Here is a 21,937-nt window from a genome sequence, read left to right as displayed (position 1 = left end):
TTGTGCGGGGAGAAGGGTGCAACAATGAATGAATGGAATTCCAAAATCTCTGTAGATGTTCATTGAAATGAAAAATAAACAACCTAAATTTTAAAAAAAAAGGGATTTAAAACCCAACTGAATGTCAGTCTCTCACTCTCCTCTGTCTGTCCCTCATGAATACTTTATTGCTCTCACTTTCCAAATTGTATCATTCTTGGCTTCTTTGACTTGTTAGTTTTGTTTTTTTCTTTCTTATATGTCATTGATATGATTAGTTTAATGGCATGCATTTCTTTTTATTAAAAAAATCCCAGTGATTCATAAAAGGAATATAGTTTTAATTTGGCCGTCAAAAAATAAAAAATAAATAAAGCGTAAAATGTGGCCTTGTGAGTGTGGGATAGAATACTCTGTTAAACCCAAATTTTTGTGACTGCTCATTCACTCTGTGCCTTGGAAGTGTTGGGGGCGGGTAATTAACCTCCTGGAAAGTCTTTAATTACCAAGATAACCTTATGCTCCTATTAAACTCCTGTTAACCTTCTGGCTCTATTACATATCTCTCTGTCCCAATAAAAGAAAATCGACTGTTTTTGAAAGGACCCATTTAGAAGCTGACCTGGCAAGTACATTTCTGAGTAGGTAACCAGGAGGGCATTAATGATTTATTTGTAGTTTGCTGTCCTCATGAGAGCAAATACTGGCAGCCAGTGCTGTGCCTGTACATGGATTTAAGTTAGCTTGATTGGATATGAGCTCCATACCTTCTCAGTTGTATAGCATTTGTCAAGGAGTCACGGTGGTGTAGAGGGTAAGCAGTCAGCTGCTAACTAAAAGGTCAGCAGTTCGAATCCACTAGCTATTTTATGTAATAAAGAGGCACCAGTCTGCTTCTGTGAAGATTACAGTCGTGAAAACCTCGTCGTGAGGCAGTTCAACTCTGAAGTCAGAATCAGCTCAAAGGCAACAGATTTTGAGACCATTTGCCTCAAGTCTGTAATTGTGTAAAAGAATGGTTATCCCTATTGGAATTTAAAGAACTTAATAAAAAAACAAAAGAACTATAGACAAATTTATGAGGACAATTTGTATATTTTGCTGAATTCTGTTAATTCTTTCCTGGCTTGGAAGTAAGTCTGTTTTGTGAAAATCTTGACCCAATCTTTGCTCCCAACCATAAAATGCAAAGATAGGAAAGAAGATTCTGCCTCCTTCCAGCCACATGACCTTTACCGATACTCCATTCCTTCTCCTGTAAAATGGGAGTAGTAACACCTCAATAATCTAAAGGCCAGTGGTTCAAATCCACCAGCAGCTCTGTGGGGTTAAGGAGAGAAATGTTCTATAAAGTTTGACAGCACAGGAAACCAAATGGAAGGTCACTCGACTGAGGTATATGGGAAGTGATTTGGCTTTGGTTGGTTGTGGTTTGTTTGTTTGTTTTAATCTTAGTATTTTTATGGAGACTGAAGAAGATAAACTTCATAGAGGACTTAGCACACATAGATACAACTAACAGTTAATTGTCTACTTCTTTCCCATCCCCTCCATCATTTCTTTTGTCTTCAACAAATACATGCCAGCCCCTGCATGTATCCAGAAGTTTGAAGAGCTTATAGGAGTTCAATTATTCATAAAAGATAGATCCACTTAAATAATCCTATAGTCCTGGCTTAATTATGTGTGAATCTTTATCTTGTTTCCTGAAAGACTGTTATTTTGCCTCTCTTTTGATTGTGAAATGCTTCCCTGTTCAGGACTGGCAGGTTTTGATAAAATTCTCCCAAAGAGAATGGAGAGAGTATTTTATTTGCAAATCAAAAATATGACAAGGCCCAGTAACCAATATTAAGACAGCAGGTGAGAAATTATGCTGCATGTATATTTGTATACGACTTGAGATAGCCCAGAGAATGCAATGAGGTTTTACAGTGAAGTCAGTATAAATAACAAAAGACATTGCAGAGGAATATGCCAGATCTATAGGGATGTAAATTATTTATCATTTGTCACTTAGCATACTATCTGGCCTCTTCTGTACAGTATAACTCATGTGACTCTTTTCTCTTCATATCTGAAATTCCCATCCCTTTTTATAGTTTTCTTTTTCTGAGGGAAGAAAATGGCTGCAACATTTCCTCTTGCTTGGGGATGCAAATTTATTTCCTCAGTGAGTACACATCCTCGGTTATTTCTTTAGTGTGCATTTGCTTTTGAAACAATGATAATTTCTGGTAGAGAAAAATCAGTCTACGTTTTCATAACTTAACTCCAAGCAAGGTGGACATATCTCTGGCTCTTGCGTCCTCCTGGCCTCACAGAATGTGGCAGGAAGTGGCACTCTCAGCCTGACAGCCCTCAGGTTGGAACCACGGATAGCTCACCTTTGCTTGGCTTTCCTAGGCTAGGCTGGAACTCCAAGGGGAGGAGATTGATGACCTTCCTCTCTCCTCCCTCAGAGCTTCTGGTGGATTCAAACCACCAGAAAGGCTCAGCCTTTGGGTTGACAGCATAGTCCCTTACAGACTGTGCCACTGGAGCTCCCTGAAAGTGGCAGGATGCCCTCACAGAAGACAGGCTACCTATGCGGGAAAATGACCCTTTGTAGTCTTGCAGCAGGCCTGGATCCCCTTGGTAGTGTCAGATGATTGGCTACCATTGAAAGGTTGGAAATGTGCATCCACCCCGAGGCACTTCACGAGAAAGTCCTGGTGATCTGTTTTAGGAAAACCAGCCTTGGAAAACCCTGTGGTGCCCAGTTCTACTCTGGCACACATGAGGTTACAGCTAACTCGAGGCCCACAGGTTTGGTAGTAGGCATTGATTTGTGCAAGAGAAATGATCAAGACACCTGGGAGATGGCCACTCACAGTTGTGCCAAGTAAATGTCTTTCGATGTAGCATGTATCAGGAAGGGGCTGCTTGGGAAAAGACACTATGCTGGAAAAGTTAGAGGCTTCATTTAAAAGAAGACAGTGAGGTGGCTTGACACGGTGACTACAGTAATGAGCTTGAACATGATGAGATTGTGAGGGTGGCACAGAGTGGGGAAGAGTTCGGGTCTGTTGTTCTTAAAGTCACTATAAGACCTACTCAACTCAGATGCACCTAACAACAACATCTGTCAGCACACTGAATTATGGCAGGTTCCCCCGACTCTCATTTATAATCTTGGATTTATTAGATTTCAGGTCAGTTCACCATCAAGGATCAGAAGGTTCTGAAGCATATCTAAAAAGAAATCTTTAGATTCCTCACTGTTTGCTAGTCCACTCACTACCCCTCAGCCATTTGTTAGTTTTCTGCCTCTCACAGCCTGCTCAGCGCTGAGCTCTAGAACAAGGGAGCCCATCTGCAGAGATGTTGTGCCCAGGCCGTGGATACCAGGGTGGACTTGTGAGAAGGGGTAAACAGAGAGCATCACAACTTGATTTACTGGCCTCCTTCTCACACTACCATCAGATTTCATTAAGATATTGGAGACACCATATAAAATTACAATGTAGAAAGATAAAACCTGCATGTAAGTATGATGAATTCTGTGCTCCCTGCTCCCAGGTTAGGGGAAAGTCTTACAAATTAAAACTCGACACAGAACAGCCCCTCATGGGCACATCTTGGTTGTTAGCTGCTTCTCTCCCCTCACGTACCTGCCTCTCTCAACACCTCCTTCCTCCATTCTCCACTTTGTAGATTCGTTCCTTTACCATGTGATCAGTTGATTTGTGTTCCCAGAAATATACATGTACTTGGCTGGACCATGATTCTCAAATGTTTTGGATGTAATAGATAGTGTGGCCTTAAAGTTAGGTAATGATCCCCATGAGCCAATAAGCCAATCAATTGTAAGAGGATTAGGGATGGAATTCAACATCCTGAATCTTGTTACAGCCCTGATCTAGCATAAAGGGAATTCCCCTGAGTTATTGCTTGTAACACCATTTATCTTGCAAGAGATCTGAGGAGGGAAAAGACAGAGGAAGAAGTAGTTCGGTGCAACTAAGGAAGAAGAACCAGGAGTGGAAAGTGGTCCTGGATCCAGTTCTCTGCTCTGACAAACTCCCAGGAAGAGGAGACACAGAAATAAAAAGCTTTCCCATGGTGCTTGTGCTCAGAACTAAGACTCGTGGTCTTGTAGACTATGAGAAAATAAGCATATGTCTGTTAAAGACATCCACTGTGGTATTAAACAAGATAACTAAGACATACAGGAACAATTTCTCCAGAAGTAGATTCTTCTAAATTGATGTCATTCTTAAGTCTTAAATTATATTCCAGGAATGGACCAGCAAACTATTCAGAATAGAATTAGGCACTGTGTGTCCAGATAAACAAGGAGTAGTGATGGTGGTCAGAAGGGACTCCACAGAAAGGGTTTGCTTCACAGATGACAGCAAATAGGCTTGGCTGCTGGCTGAAGGTTAGTTGTTGGAGTTTACTCCAAAATGTCTTGGAAGAAGGTTCCTTCCAAAACTTCAGCCAATGAAAATCCTGTGGAGCACAGTTCTCCTCTGGCACATGTAGGGTCTCTTCATTCAGCTCAGAGTCAACTCAGTGGCAAGCAGTTTACTACCTATTTGTGGTGGTTGTGGGGTGTTTGTTGGTGTATATGTCTGTGTGTGTGTGTGTGTGTGTGTGTGTGTGTGTGTGTGTGTACAGAGTATGGGCAAAGCTTGCCATTCCAAATACTATAGAATGCTCCAAGTTTGTCTTTTTAAAAATTGATTAGAAGAGATACAGATATATATATATACATATAATATGATTTTCTATTTTAACCAACAACAATCTTGTTTTATGTCTTCCCAGAGATCTGAGTTGCACACTTTCTGATTTATTTTCCCAGTTGACTAGATAGTAAATACTGAGTCAAACAAAAAGCAAGTTTTTTAAAGCAAGCATTCCTTTTCCAAGATAAGGCATTCAGAGTCGTCATTGCTGAAGGTCCACATGGCCAGGGAGATATCTTAAAGAAGTAGTGTATATGTGTGTGGTTTGTGGTTTGTTTTTTTGGGTGTGTGTGTGTGTGTGTGTGTGTGTGTGTGATAAGTTGAGTTCATCTCACATGCCCCATCTTAAAGGTAATTAATTTCTCAACCAAGTTGGAAGTATGGGAACAGGCTATCCAGTATTGTGAGAAAATCTTGATTTTTGACTGCTGTGTACGATGGAGTCAGAACTGACCCATGGCTGACCCTTGGTGGGTTTTCAGAGGCAGTTAAATGCATGAGAGGAGACTGCCCATCCTTTTTCTGAGGAGTAGCTGGTGACCTCGAACCACATGCCTTTGGGATTGCAGCACAGCTTCTTGCCACTAGACTACCAGAGCTTCCTATTTTTACTAAAAAGTACTTTTACTCTTTATTTTTACTAAGAATTGAACTATTTTTCTATTTTCTAATAAAAAAATGATGACTATTCACCATCTCTCTATATCAAGTATGACAAACACTTCATTTTTTAACACTGTAAACCATCACTACATTTGAATCATGGTCTTGAGAAAGAAAATAGGATATATCATGGAGTGTCAAAAGAACGAACAAATCAGTCTCAGAAAAAAATACGGAAATAAGAATGCTCCTTTTAAGTGAGCATGACAACACTTCACTCACATATTTTGGACACCCGGTCAAGAAAGGTCTAGAAAAATACATGGCATTTGGTAAAGTAGAGGGTCCAGGAAAAGGAAGGGGACCCTGTTAGATGGGCTGATGTGACAGCTGCAGTGGCCTCATGAAGGTGGCGCAGGACCTCGTCATTACACGAGATCACCATGTGTCAAGGTGACCTGGCAGCAAAAAACGACAGAAGGGGCCTTAGTGCTACAGTGATTTGAACACTCTACTGCTAACAAAAAGATCAGGGTTTGAACTTCAAAGGAGAACAGTGTTGTAGTCACTTCTGTGAAGATTTGCAACCCTGGAAACCCTAGAAGGCAGCTGTCCCTCTGTCCTCCAGCAGTGCTGTAGGCTGGAATTAATGGGACACTACAGAAACAAGCTTGTGTCCGTGTAGACTTCTGCTTTACAACCCTTCCAGTAGCAAATGATGTCTTTTTTTTTTTCTTACCTGCTTCATAATTTGTAATTCTTTCACAATTCTTCATATACTGTGTGGGATAGTCTTTTCTTGTCTTCCTTTTATCACAAATGCTTTTCAATACCTGCCCCTTTGGGCATGTAAAAGTAAGAAATGAGCTGACGGTGGTGAAGATTTGATGGTGGTTTCTGTTTGCTTTGCTTCCCTTTTTTAGATACTTACTTAGGGTTTCTCAGGCATCATTTCTGCTGTCTCATGATGGGAACGATGTTGCAGTTCCTCACTTTGCTTACAGGGCACCTGTTTGGCCTGCAGGGAAATAACCTGCAGGCAAATGTGGAGAGCCGACTGGAGGAAAGACTTGATTCTATAAATAACCACCTCCGATTTATCAGTTTCCAAAAAGAAATGTTTTCTTCTTCAACTTGAAGTAGAGCTACAGTAAAGGAAGCCTGTTCCTTGGGCTCCAGGATGTCTTTGCATCCAGTGGCTCAGTCCTTAAGTGGAAAGGAGATGCCCTTAGACACTGTTCACCGCTGGGCTGTTCCAGCCTGTCCCGGCCCTCCCTGAGCTGCACCGGCTGGAAGCAGCCCACCCTCTGCCTCTGTGCTCAGTTGTGAATGAATGCTTTCCTAATGTGGCGCTGTGTTGAGACTTCCTTCAAGCCCTTTGGGACAAGGAAATGTAATATCTTTAAGTGCCATTTGGATTCTGGAGGAAAGGTGATAATAGGAAGCCCTTCTTAGTGCAGGAATGAGTACTGCCATTCTCAGAGAAGAAGGTCAGACTTCCCTGTGTGGGTGAGCACACTGTGATTCACAAATCCTAGACCCTCCCACTGGCTTCTTTTCTGGGCTTTGTCAGGGTTAAGTGTCATGGACTCATGACAACCTCATGTGGCAGAGCAGAACTGTGTCATAAGGTCATCTTGGCTATAATATTCATAGGTGACTAAGTCTTTCTCCTTTAGAGCCCTAGTTGGGCTAGAAATGCTAACCTTAGGGGTTAGCAGTGAATTGTTGAACTGTTGTGCCTCCCAGGCCTCCTCCCCATGGTGCTGTTACTGTTCATTATCATCTGCTGTTGTTGACTTGGGCTCCAGCAAGTCAAAGCCAGCTCATTGCTAACCTTCCAGCAGGTTTTCAAAGGTGGTACAGCAAGAGACTGCCCACCTATCTCCTGTTTAGCAGGTGGTGGATTTAAACACAGTCATTGAGGAGACAGTGCAGTTCATTACCACTAAGCCACCAAAGCTCCCTAAGACAGTCTAGTCAGAACCAACTCATAGCTGACCCTCCGGCAGGTGTTCAGACACTGTAAATCACATAGCAGAATATTGTCCATCTTTTCCCTTGATGCAGTTGGTAGATTCACATTGCTTGCTTTCGATTGCCAGGGCAACTCCTTCCAAAGTCCCCATGGTGCCGTGATGGCCAATGAGCTCTTGCCTTTTGCATTTGTAACTTCCTCTTCCTCTCTCTGATGTCTTAGTTCCTAGTTTGTTTTCTGTGATACACCCAGGCCTGCAGAATGTTCTGTCCACTCTCATTTCCTTCTGGCTCTCCACAAGCCACCAGCGCCCATGCTCAGTACCAGATGTGTCTGACCCAGTTGAGCACTTCATTTGATTGTAGGAAAGTAACAAATGTAATGGCAGCAGATTTAGAACATGAGATTCCAACCCAAGTGCTTCTATTAATAAAGGGGAAATACTGTTCTGGCTTGCTTCCAGCCTACCGCAGACAGCTTTGTTTAAATGAGCTGCTGTTACAGGACCTTTTGAGTGACTTGATTCTGTGGCAAACCAGAGGCTCCCGGCATCATCTATTTTACGGGAAGGATGTCTTTTTGTGAAATGTTGACAGTGTATGGATGCTGGATGCTAATGAAAATAAGTCTGGAGAGACTTGAATGCCAGAACTAAAGGAAACTAGGCCAGTATGTTGGGGAAAACACCACTAGCTCCTTTAACATGTTGCCACACACTTTTAAAATTGATGACCGTGCTTAGAAACACATTTGCTGTCATTTGCGGCAATGTGTTAAAATACAGTAAACCTATATGATATGTATTATTTTAGAGGTTTAGATGTATACTACTGTGTATTTTATATTAGTCTTCAGTTTAAATTAATGGGGAAAAAACCATATTATTGGTTATAGACTAATATGTGAATTATAGTAGTCCTTTTAAAGCTATTATCCAGTTTCGTTACTGCATTGTAGATTTTGTTATCCTTAGATGCCACCCAAACTCAAAAAACTCACACTCACTGCCATTGAGGGAGAACAGACACGGAACTGACCTTCCATTGAGTTTCTGAGGCAGTAGATTACAACTGATTCTTTGTCCCTTGGAAATTGGCCCCAACTCAGAGTGTGCCTCATCGCAACAGGATCAGACCATCGTAATCCATGATTTTCCTTCTCTTATAACACGTTCCTTTAGGAGTGACACAGAACATTGCATAAAATATAATGTATAGGGGCAAGGAGCGGCATTATCATTATTGCTCAAGTCATGAAACAGAAAGTTAGAAGCCCCCTAGAGACCCCTGGAATGGACTGCTCTCAATTACACAACTCTCCCTGTCCCCATTACATTCTGAATGTTTTTATGATCACAGACTACTGATTTTTTTTCTCTCCAAAAATAGATAAAATAAAACATTACAGAAAAAAATGTTCTTTCCTGAATCTCACTTTTCTCTCAGAGAGCATGCACAATTGTGAAACGAGTGTATATTATTCTGTTTATATATTTTCATTATGTATTCTCATTGCTGTTGAGTCAGAATCAACTCCCATTAACTTTTCAGTGGGGTTCTGGAGGCCGTAGATAGCATGAGAACAGAGCACTCATCTTTCTCTCTCAGAGCCACTCAAGGAGTCAAATTGCTAGAGAGACACCACCTTTGGGGTGGCAGCAAACACGCGACCCACTACAGCAGTGTGCTTTTGATTCATAGATTGATTTGCACTGGACGTACTTCTTAAGTTGAACACCGGGTCCTTCTTCTTAGTTTCTATTATTCTGGAAGCACCAGTGAAAGCTGTTCAGCATCATAGCACCTGCAAGGCTCCACTCACAGAGAGATGGTATTTGTGCTTGAGGCACTTTGGCAGGCAATTGAAGCCAAGCATTCCCACATGACAAGTGGAACTCACCCACTCTCCTCCATTCTCCATTGCCACTGCAGTGCACATCAGAGCTCAGACTCCCTGCAATGGAGCAGCTCTGACACAGGGTGTTCTACAACAGGGATTCCAAGGCTGTAGGCTGCGAGGAAAGAGACTTGCCATCCTTCTGCCACAGAGCTGCTACCACAGGAGCCATGCAGCTGATAGGCTAGCAGCACTACCTGGTACAGGCTATTCCACCAGAGCTCCCTGATGCACAAAGGAATAATTAAAACATGGGATTTGAAACAGGCAGCTAACCTGACCAGTGGTGATGCACCCAATTACTTAACCTTATCTAAGCCTCAGCTTCCCCACCTGTAAAATTGGCATGTTACACCTCCATCGAACATATGTTGCTATTGTTATAGGCTTTAATTTTCACATTTCACTATATCTAGACTAAGTCATGCCTGATCGAGGCCATAGTCTTCACAATTGCTTGCTATATGTCAGAGAGCTGAACAATGACTAAGGATGATAAAAAAAGAATCCATACTTTATGAGTTATAGTGCTGGAGAAGAGTATTGAATATGCATGGACTGCTAAGAGAACGGACAGATCTATCCTGTTGGTGAACCAGGGTGAAACCAGGCCGCTCTTTGGAAGCAAGGATTTTGAAGCTCCATCTGAAATACTTTGGGTGTTGCAAGGAGGAACCAGTCATTGGAGAGGGGCGTCATGCTTGGAAGGGTGAAGAGACAGTACAAAAGAAGAAGACCTTGAATGAGATGGACTGACACAGTAACTGGAGTAATGGGGGTAGGTGTGTCAGAGACAATGAAATTGGCTCGAGATAGTGAAGAGTTGCAAGCAACTCGACAGCACATAACAGCAACACTACATACTAAAAAATGTATTCAGTCTCTTCCTAATTTCTCTGAAGAAGAGCCCAAAGGGTAAAAGATCCATCGGCTTCTGTTTCTAGCATTTGTAAGTGGTCTGTAACAGCAGCGTAAATTTAAAGGACTCATTCTCCCACAATAGACTGATTGAGGAGCTGACTATGAGTACAGAGGGTCAGTTATGAGTCAGTTCTGACTCAGTGGTCACAACAACAATGCCACAGGGGGACTGAGAAGGATGTTGGGGTTTTCTGGCTTGCCTTTTGTTCTCTACATTTCTGATTCAGAATCTAAAATAACTAACACCTCCAAGTTCAAAGGGCAGTGCTATCATTTTCACAAAAGTTTGGGAGCACAATTAACGACCATGTTTTTACATTCAGTGTCCTGTGTAAATGATGCATATACACACACATACAGTGCATACGGAACACATAGGAAACTAACTCACAAGAGAGTTGCACAGTTTGAGAAAAATCCCCAAACTCCAATGTCTAAAACACAGTAGTTGTGTAAAAATAATGGGTAAGTACCCTTGAAACTAGAATCAGACAGATTGCAAACTTCTGCCCAGGTTTCCCCCACAGACATAATCAACTTAAAGCCTTAAATTGTGTCTTTTTGTTACTGCAATAAATATATTTTATGTACATTTCACACACACAATGGGGATTGTTTTTAGGTGTGTTTCATTCATTCAGATGTCGATTTCTTAATTGTGTGGAAACTATAAAGTGGTCATGAGTATTCAGGACAATCTGTAGGGTACTTCTGCAATGTGTACTGCAATCCTATCACCTTCCTTTGTATGTAAATTACCTCAATCCCCCTTTCTGGTCATTCCTCACTCTGTCAGTGAACTGCAGGATGAGTGCCTGAACAATTGCACCTTCTCCCTTCCCTGACTGATGTTCAGTAAAGGTAAACATAACAGTGAGAGCCAGAGCTGAGGGGTGCTTGTTTGTATACTTCCAACCCCTTCAACAGCTCTTGGAAGATAACGAGCTCTCTATGAATGTTGCTTGAACTTAAAGGTTAGGGTTCCAAATAGTTCACAAAGAACAATTATCCATCCATGCTTCCTAGGGTACATTGAACTGCACTGCTCGGAGAGCCATAGAACATAAATGGAGGAGACAGAGGCAAAGCCTTGGAGAGTTTCCCTGAGCATCTGCGGGACCAGCTGACTTGCAGGAAAGGGAAGGGTTTCAGTCTTCTGCATCCCTGTCAGCACAGGAGATGCCTGCCAACCCCAACTTGTGTTTAGGGCCTTGCAGCAGTTCCTAAATCACATTTACCTGCCTGAAATCTATCACCCTCAGGCAATCATAAATATATAATTCAGAAGGAAGAGCTTAGATTTTTCATGAGATACCCGGTAATAACTCTTGGCATGCCACGATACACTTTTAAAGATGCTGATAAATCTTAAAATGAGACACTGTGCAAAGCTCAGTGCTTATGTATACTTGGCTCTATGTAATTGAGATAAACTCTACTTTTAAGATACTATTTTCAAATATAACAGGAAGAGCTCGATGTTTTTAAAAATGTATAAGTACTCAGTAATAGCCCTCTTAAGAAGCGTCAGGAAGACAAAGCACTTTACACTAGACCCACAAAGCTGGAGGCTCCTGCCCGATCCGGCCTGTGTTCAGAAAGAGGAGAACATCTTCTGACTTTCTCCTTTTGTGAGTAGTTGCTGTGAAAGTACTACCTAGGCTCAGGGAAACCCCATCCACAACAAGATCTGTTAGATGAGATCTGTAGGATTTTCATTAGCTGATTTCCAAAAGTGTCACCAGATCTGTCTTCTTCATCTGTCTAATTGTGGAAGCTGCACTAAAACCTGTTTAGAATCATAGCTACATCAAAGTTTTCCAGGCTGGTAATCTATAGAAGCAACTAATCAGGCATGTCCTCTGGTGCATGGTCTCTGCGTGGGTTTAAACCCTTCAGCTAATGGTTAAATGTAAACCCTTTGCACATTGAATTGAATCCTGTACTACCTATCACCCAAAAAACCCCCCCTCAAATCCATTGCTGTTGAGTGAATTGTGGCTTCTGGGACACCATAAGGCAGAGCCAAACTGCCCTATAGTTTTCAAGGCTGTAAATCTTTGTGGAAACAGACTGTCATTTCTCCTTCCATGGAGAAATGGGAAGTTTCAATCATCAATCTTTCCATTAGCGACCTCTGTGCATCCAGGGTTCCTTTCTCCATATTTGTTGTTATTGTTGATGTTGTTAGGTGCTGTTGAGTCAGAACTGACTCACAGCTGACCCTTCAGCAGGTTTAAGAGGCTATAAATTGCATGAGAGGAGATTACCCATCCTTCTCCCTCAGAGCAGCTGGTGGATTCTAACCACATGTCTTCATGTTGACAGTGCAATTCTTAACCTCCAAACCACCAGAGCTTTCTTTCTCTATATATGTTGTTGTGTACCATCAAGTCAGAACGACCTTTAGCTGACCCTTCTAGCAGGTTCTCAGAGGCAGTAATCTCAGAGAAAGAGATTGCCCTGCCTTCTCCTGCCATATAGACATCAGCTTAATTTATTGTCAGGAACCTTCATGACACAGTGATTAAAACACTCTGCTGAAAGAAAGATCAGAACTTCAAACTCTCCAGCTAACTTTATAAGAAGAAATGTGTGGTCTCTGCTTCAGTAAAGATTCACTACCTTGGAAACAGGTTGGAGCACTTGTACTCTATCCAGTACGGTAGCTGTGAATAGGAATCCATTAGACAACAGCAGTTAATTTATTCTCTTTTTTTTTGTTGTTTATGTTTAAATAGAAGGCTGTGAAAGCAACTTTTAACTCCATATGGATACCATATGTCTGAATTGTTCTTTCCTTGACAATGAGAATACATTTGGCTACATTTTGCCTTTACCTTTCAATATTCTGTCTTTACCATCAGAGGGCCCAAGAACCTCTCTTCATGGGGTGGTGGAGAAGTCAGAAAAGCTGCATGCAGTCCAACACAAAGCCACAAGATAGTCTCAGCAGATAAGAACAGGGTGGCAGGTAGCTTGGTGGTGTGTGAGAATTAGAGATGTGCTCATGTGGTTTCAGCCAGAGAACATGAGAGGGTTTTTATTTAACATTTTTACAACAGATGTTGTTCTGTCTCTATCAGCTGTAACCAGGACATGCTTGCTCTACCTGTGGATAAAGAATTTTAAATCTGTCTGTGCAAGGCCGTGACAAAGCTATGATGAGTTCCTTGATACATGCACAAAGCCCATTTACCCATCTGCAAAAATGATGCTTGCAGGAGCAACTCATTTATAAGTTCCTGTCAAAACACAAGGACATCAGCATACCAGGAAGAGGGAATTCAATTTCTAATGTCTTAACACATTTAACCTTAGTGGAAAGGGAGAAAATTTTAGTGTACCCCAAAACACTCACTCTAGAAATTATGTGGTGCCTGAGGTAGAATTTTGGAAAGACTAATTATTTCAAATTATAGAAGTGATAATATATTTCTGCTGTAAAAAATAAGAAAGGATAAGAAGAAGAAGAAGAGAACATTTTTACAGCAATCATAATTTCCTTTAGCAGTGACAATGGTTTTATACATTTTAGTCTATAATTTTTATGAACTGTTTTTGTGTGGATATATGTGAACACACACATATACATTTATGTATATTCTCTCACGTGTAATCTAAGTCTGTGTACATATATGGCATTTAATTGTGAGTAATGTTTGTCAAGATTATTTAAATAATACTGTGCATATTGTTTTGTAACATTTTTTTATTATTTTACTATGAGCATTTCCTGTATTGATAAATGTGAATTTACCATGTTATATCTTATGACAGCATGGTATCTCATTACACAGTGGTCTATTATAGAATTTTTAAATGACCTTAGATAGTGAACCATCTGTCATTTCTTTTGTAGGAAGACACAGATGCAGCCTGCCCCCCCCCAAAAAAACCCCACACTTCTGTAATGTTGATTTAATGTCCACTTTCTGGCTATTTTACTTAATTCCACCTTCATGTGTATAAGGTGAAAAAAAAAAGACTTCCTACTCTAATTTGACATATTATTTCAAACCCTTGGCCAGACTGCACACATATAAAAGCAAAAATCCTTGCTGCTGTTTCCCTACTTTACTTCATGGCATTCATTTACTGAGGGGGCACGTTTATACAGTGCCAGCATATTTACATAAATATTTTTGAAACTCAGGGAAAAGGACTATTGCACATGAACTTCTGTCAATTGGAGAATCATATCAGAAGCCTGAACATGTCACCGAAATAAATAGCCTGAGATAACTGAGCAGTGAACTCACGTAAAGGAACTGCTCCTCCCTCTTGTACTGTGGTTACTGTCCTGTTTGTAAGTTGTTTGCATTGAAGGCAAAAGGGTACAAAAGGGTCTTTTCACAAAACACAAGTTCCAAAGAATCATAACATTTCAAAGTTAAAGAGAATCTTAGAGATCATCTACTAGGTGGTAGACTACTTAAGTCCCAAATTAAAGATTTGGGTAAACATTTGCCAAATATGGGCATGTGCGTGACATTAGCATTTGGCATAGCTGTCTGTATTCCCTGCTGTTGACAAAGTGTGGTGCAGGAGAGGGAAAAGATCCAAACCAAACTGGAGCTGAGGCTTGACATGTCTTTGAGAGGGCACATATGCCTCCCTGGGTTTAAAAGCAAAATCCCATTAGACGATGTAAGGAGAAACAGTAGAGAAAAGGCAGCCCTGGACTCTTCACACATCCCCCATCAGCTACAGCTTGGAGCTGTGATGTGAAGGGGACTCTGGAAATAACTCAAGTGAGAGTGCTCAGAAGAGCCATCTTTACGCTCAGGGAAACTTCTTTTCCAGGTAACCTTGAACTGTGGTTTTCAGGGAAAAAAGGCAGGAACAATAACATGCTTCTAGGAAACGGCCCTTTTTGTGGGTAAAATATGAGCCAAGTCAAGTCAGTGTCAAGTTATAGTAACCCTCGATCAGTTTTCCAAGGCTGTAGTAAATCTTTAACAGGGGAGACTGCTCATCTTTCTCTACCAGAGCAGCTGGTAGGTTCCAACTGCCAGCCTTTCAGTTAGCAGCCTGGCATGTTGTACACTATATGCCACGAGAAGAAGGATAGATAGATAGATAGATAGATAGATAGATAGATAGATAGATAGATAGATAGATGAAGGAAGGAAGGAAGGAAGGACAGACTAATAGATATGGAAGGTGAGCTATGCTTTGGTTCCAAGTCGATGCTACCCAACAACATACATGCATGTCTCCATGTGCATATATGTATGTGTTGGTTTGTGTTTTGTTGGTTTAAGGTGACATGGAATCAACTCTGAGGCATGGCGATCCTGCCTTGCACAGTCCCACATCATACTCACACCCTCTGCTTTGCTGAAGCCCAGTTTTGTAGTGCTACAACATTTTTTTTATAAATCCATATAATCCACAAATATATGTCTTTTGTGAAACTGAAGATTACAAAAATTTTTATAATGATTTGAGGGGTTCTGGGAGCACAGTGGTTAGCCCTTCTAACGATTTGAATCCACCAGCTGCTCTTGGGAGAAAGAATGATGTGGTGGTTGCCTCTGTTTAGATTGCAGCCTTGAGAACCTCATGGGGTAGTTCTCCTGCATCCTGTGGGGTTTCTCTGCATCCAAATTAACTTGACAGGAATAGATTTGGCGTTGCTTCATGACCGCTCACTTTGTGTTAGTCCTGGCCCAGAGGTTGTACTTACTCTATTATAAGTAAGCATTCACAGAATCAGACTGGGGGAAATAAATATCTGGATGCCTTCTCTTTATTGAGATCGGATAGACAAGAGAAAGATGATGAATCTTAACTTAGTTATAATTAGTTCATTTCTGGGAAGGGCCTTAGCTCTCTAAGCAGATATTTCCAAGGACTTTTAAGTAAGTCAGTCATCTGACAAAAGTGAGGACCAATCTCAACACCATAAAAGAAGCACCATTTATGAGGGATGAGGTTTTTAGTTGCTCAGACAGCTGCTCTCCACTGGTTTCTGAACCTCTTTATGTCATATTTATCACCAAACTAGAAAAAAATAAAACCAACATGCTCCACTCTGGATACTTAATAATGCTTAATGTGGTCAGAAGATGCTGACAATTATGAAGGCCAGCCCTCTTTGTTTCTCCATTAGATACAATCAAGTGGAATTTGAATTCCTAGCCACCTACAGGGCAAAGTAGAACTGTCTTATAGTCTGTAATCTTTGACAACTAGTCCATCTTTTCCCCATAGATCCTCTAAGCGGGCTTGAACTACTAACCTTTTAGTTAACAGCAGTTCAGCACTTAATTTTGTGCAACCAGGAATCCTTAGCCACTGTTTATTCAGTTGAAATCAACAGTCTAACCAATATACGTATGACACTCACACCTCCTGCCACTTCACACAGGAGTTCAGGTGGAAAGTCTGAAATAGCAGTTTAAGAACATAAGCCAATGGAAAGTACAGCTGCTTGAAGTGATAAAAAGGACTCTGAGATAGACTCCAGGCATCAGGAATGACAGGGGAATCCTTGAGAAGGGAGCTGCCCTTGACCGCCACAGCGGGGATAGCTGTAGGAGTTCAAAAGCACAAAGAATTCTAAGCAAAGGCAAAGCATTGTTCCTACCGTTTTTTCTGTTCTCTCCTTGATTGTCATACATTTCAATGGCATCCAGATGTTCCATTATTTCAGCTACCAACTTGCAAAATTACATTATAGTTACTTTCAAAGTTGTCAGAACACTAAACTCAACAATGACAGTTTAGCCATTTCTCTCAAGTGCTTAATTTATTTTTCTCTCTTTTAACCCTGATAGGATGGCATTTAAATAAAGTTAAGTCAGGGTTTTGAAATTCAGCTCGTTTCTGTATATTAATTCTGCAAAATTATTCTTTGTACTTATTTCCTGATGCATTTGATTTGCCACATACCTATTAGATACACTGCACTTTAACTTCTTGATTTTATTTTCTAACAATAGAACGTTTGCTTTATGCTTTAAATATTTGTGTTTTTCAATTGGAGACTAGGCTATTTGAATTCTTTGAGGATTCCGATGTATGCATTTTTCAGAAAATTGAAGACTGGATATAAAGAGAAATCTTTAGTCAATAAACCCTATTAATTTGGAAAATGCATATTCTTCTAGTGGAACTAAAGACATAAAGGCATGTATATAATGCTTTATATCTGATGTATATACAATTTCCCAGAAAACTCGGTTTGTAATTTTCAACTACAAGGGGATGAAGTTGTTCAATTTAATGTCTATAGCATTCTTATGGTAATTTTGAAATTGGGAGACGTGGCCACATTCATAAATGGTAATGGGAGAAAATCGGCCACTTTCAAATCAAACAAAAGCATAGAGAATCTTGAGGATACTTTTGAAAGAGGAGTCTATTTCTAACCAGTCCAGTTAACAGTGTCTATTCCTAAAGCATATGAATAGGAGAGTTTTAAGAAGGTTCTTCTTAAAAAAAATACTCTACTTGTATTGTCTGTCTGTACAGTAGTTAGCACCCTGTTGAACTCAATAAATATGCAGTGATGATAATATCATTACTCAGAATTCATTTAGCACTTTTATATCTTTCAAGAGTCTCCATGATCTGCCTACTAGGTGCAGGGAATTTTAATTTACTGTTCATTCTGGGGCTTACAGCTTGGAAGTGTAATGACCCTTGTGATATAATCCCCCACTCCAGGAGGACCTTTTTGGAGCAAAGCCCCTGGGTTGTCCACAAATTCATAAAAAAATCAAAGAAACGTTCCTTCTCACATTGAACTTTGGGAGCTCAGCATTCTTACTTTTCTAATCTCCGCCCTCAAGTCATCCATTGACATCATAATCCCCTAACACATATACAAAAGGCAGACATAGTGACAATTGTAATAGATCTATGATTATTAACAACTCTGAACAACCTCAAAGGAACTGTGACCCAAGGTGAAGGAGGAAATGAGAGTCAGGTGGAATGAGAGTGGGGTTCTTAATTAGGATAACCCCACTTTGTTCTTTCTGCAGCTCTTGTTTCCCTAGACTTCGGAATATCTGATAATTGCCACATATTCTATCCTATAAAATTGATTTTTTTCTCTTGACTCAAAACACATATTGTATCCTTGGTAACTGCCACAGCTATAGGCACATAATAGATGCTCTGTAACTACTTAGTTGAATGAATTGATACTCTATGGAGGATATTTCTCAATTTTTTATAAACCCTGGTTTTGAGTTATTGTTTTTCTATTATAAAAGAAAAAATTAATTCGGGAAGTAACTGAAAAATTCTTCACACTTTCTAATACATACAATTAGGCCCTTATAGGATAACTAACCTACTTTTCAAAATCTGACTTATCAAGAAATGTAGTAAAATGCTTTGGAACCATTTAAATGGAGATTGTTGTTGATTGCTGTCAAGCAGGACTCATAGTGACTCAGTGAACAAAAGACCTGAATCCTTTCTATAAGGATCGTCATTTATCAAAGTTAATAGAGTTTCCAAAGGCATATTGTTTAGAGTAATGCAAAGAAAAAAATCACTATTTAGATATTTTATATGAAATTCAAGCCCCTGTTATTTAAGAAATAACTGCTAACACACACGTGTATACATAGACATGCAGATGTGAGTACTTTTAATACATAAAATGTTGTAATTACACTCAAGCCTCCTTTAGAACAATTGGGGACACCAGATTAACCCAAGTCAGTCAATAATTAATTGAAAAATAGTGGAGATGGGCACACATGCCCGATTGTGAGAAACAATGAACATATATTGGGAGCATTTGGTGGTGAACTTATCACGGGAGACTTTCCCGAGGCCTTGCATAAGAAGAGGAGCAATATAAGCGAATCCACTAAATCCATGGCATGCCCATGGAGAGGTGAGGCTGCCATCTTTCAGAGGATGTCAAAGGCAGCCTGACTGCAGTGCGAAGTAAGAACTGGAGGAAGACTGGTAATCTAGTCAGTGTGGACAATGGGGAGAGTTGTTTCAATCAGAGATGTGAGGAAATAGCCATGGAAGACTGTTGAGCAAAGTAATAATACAATGAAAGTGGTATTAAAGACACTTCATTTGGTAAAAGGGACCTTAAGGATAGAAAAGAGGCTGAGTTCAGATAAGCCAGTTAAGAGGAGTCAAATCCAAGAGTCAGGGGGTCACTATCCAACATGAGTATGAGAAAGAAACGTGGACAAGTAGGTACAACTTAGTGATTGGATGAGAGAATGCAGGGAACAAAGAGGGTACTATTTATCATAGATGTCGGAGCCAGGAGCAGGCTTATAGGTGTCATACATTTTCTTGGCTTTATTTCTGTTCCTTTCCTGCAGAGTAAATGATGTGATCATTATGCCACCAGCTAAGTGTGTGATGAGCTCCTGCTCATCCGCTGCTGGTTTATGGCCTCAGGATTGGTCACCTCTTGCCAATGCTTAAATGTTTCCAACGCTAAAAAATAGCTCGTATGATGCTTTCTAGAGGAGAGAAATAAGAATGATAATACTCATTTTCTTTTTAGTTGTAAATGTGCATATATTTTCATTTAACTCATCTCCATAACATCCTTTTTTAATTGTTTTTCTTTTATATTTTGCATACAAAATTGAATACATTGTGCATTTTATTTCATTAAAGTATGTTGTGTTTCACACATTTTTTTCATTCATATCGTGTTTCATATGATCATTCACATACATTGTGTTTTATAAAATTAATCACCATTAACCCAAACCTACTCATACCTTATCATTTCAGGTCCCCATTGGATCGTTCCCAATTCCTTCACCTCTTCCCTCTGCCCACCAAACTCTGTTATTCAGTGATTTTTCCCCCTTCTCCCCAACCTTTATGCCTCTGTTCCCATCCCCTTTCCCTTTCTCTATAATTTTGTTGACTTTGTCTTATGAACACTCTAGCTACGCAGTATTTCTAACAAAGGCAAGTTTGACTTCACATTAGGTGCAATTGTCAGTTCCAACTCCTAGTGACCTTATATGCAAGAGAACACAGCACTGCCTGGTCCTATAACAGCTTCACAGCTTTTGTTAATGTTGAGTTGTAACGAGTGAGTCAATCCATCTCACTGAAAGTCTTCCCTTTCACTGATCCTCTCCTTTACCAAACATCATGACCTTCTCCATACACTGGCCCCTCCTCATGTATATGTATATGAGACAAAGTCTTACTTCTAAGAAATAATCTGGCTATATTTATGAAGAGACAGATTTGTTTGTTTTTCTGGCAGTCCCTGATATATTCAGTATTCTTTGCCAACATCCTAATACAAAGGTATCAATTCTTCTTTGAGCTCTCTTATTCTTTGTCAAACTTTTGCATTCATTTGAAGTAATTTAAAATGAAATGACTTTGGTCAGCCACAATGTAGTCTTCAAATTGTCATCTTTGCTCTTTTAACATTTCAATTCTGTCTTCTACCACAGCCTTTTCTAATACAATACAGCGTTTAATTTCTTGACTACTGCCCCCATATGGGCTCTGGTGGTCTTGTGGCAAGAAGCTGCACTACAATCTCAAAGGCAAGTGGTTCGAGGCCACCAGCTGCTCCACAGGAGAAGGATGGACAGTCTCCTCCCGTGAGATTAACTTCCTCTGAAAACCCACCGGAGGGTCAGCCATGGGTCAGTTCCTACTTGATGGAATAAAACAACAATAGCAAATGCTCCCACTGGCCTCAAGTTCAAAATATATAGAACTTAAGTGAAACAACAGTCAGGATATCAAAAGACTTGCACTGGGAAAATCTGAAGTCAGGGACAACTCCAGGGTACTGAAAAGTAACAATTTTAGTCTAGAGACTAAGGTGCATCTGATCTAGGCCATGGTCTTTACATTTACTTGCTATGCATTAGAGAGCAGGACAATGACTAAGGACGGTAGAGGAAGAAGAATCAATGCCTTCAAATTGTAGTGCTGGAGAAGAGTCTTGAACATACCCATGAACCACCAACAAAACAAATAAGTCTGTCTTGGAGAGGGTGAAACCAAGTTTCTCCTTGGATGCTATGATTTTGAAGCTCTGTCTCACATACTTTGGGCACATGGCCAGGAAGGACTAGTCATTGGGAAGGACATAATGCTCAGAAGGGTGGAGGGACCGCACAGGAGAGGAAGACCTTAGTTGAGATGGATTGATAGAGTAACTAGGGTAATGGTGGTAGGTGTGTCAGAATCAGTGAGACTGGCTCAGGATAGGATAGGCTTCAGAGCTGTTGTACGTAGGGTTGCTGTGAGTCACAGGTAACTTGATGGCACATAACAAGTCAAACTTCTTGGATATTGACTGTTCATGGAGTCTAACTTATGGAGTATGTATTTTAATTTTCTTCTTCACTGCATATGTACTTGAGACTTGACCCTGAGAAATAAGAAGTTCGTCTACCAGGGCTACTCATCTAATTGACCCATCATAGCGCTAAATTAGTCTCATGAAGAAATGGAATCTCGAGAATCACTCTGGGAGGGACTTCTATTTATAATTGTACCAGTGGTCTACTTTTCTTACAGAGAGTAGTAATTGATGTTGATATTCCAACTGGGGAAAACTCTATGTTACAGGCTGAGGTTGGGTGGTACTGATGGAAGGATCTGGGTAGACCCAGGCAGAACAGAGATTCAATCAAGACTCTGCCTTATATGTGCTGAATTATCGAGAACAAATTCCTCCTGTGTTAGCTTCCATGTAGGCAGCTTTAAAATGCGGATAATAACGACCATTATAATGGGCATTTTAAATGCTACATAGAAAGTGTATCTATCATCTGTTATCTGTTTCCTTCTTTTTCAAGCAACACTCCTGTGTGCTTATTTCCTTGTTCTTATA

At 40.4% G+C, this 21,937-nt stretch overlaps 1 protein-coding gene across 1 annotated transcript in view; it reads left to right on the top strand.

Annotated features, from left to right (window-relative positions):
- The window catches only part of FAT3 (FAT atypical cadherin 3), a 779,036-nt gene that overhangs the window by 497,814 nt on the left and 259,285 nt on the right, over positions 1-21,937 (top strand). The window lies entirely within an intron of this gene.

The sequence above is a fragment of the Elephantulus edwardii genome, unplaced genomic scaffold, assembly GCF_000299155.1.
Source record: "Elephantulus edwardii isolate Elephantulus edwardi_28Jun2011 unplaced genomic scaffold, EleEdw1.0 scaffold00203, whole genome shotgun sequence".
Classification (NCBI taxonomy): Eukaryota; Metazoa; Chordata; class Mammalia; order Macroscelidea; family Macroscelididae; genus Elephantulus; species Elephantulus edwardii.
Note: the sequence above shows the minus strand (reverse complement) of the source record. Positions and strands in the feature narration are given on the sequence as shown.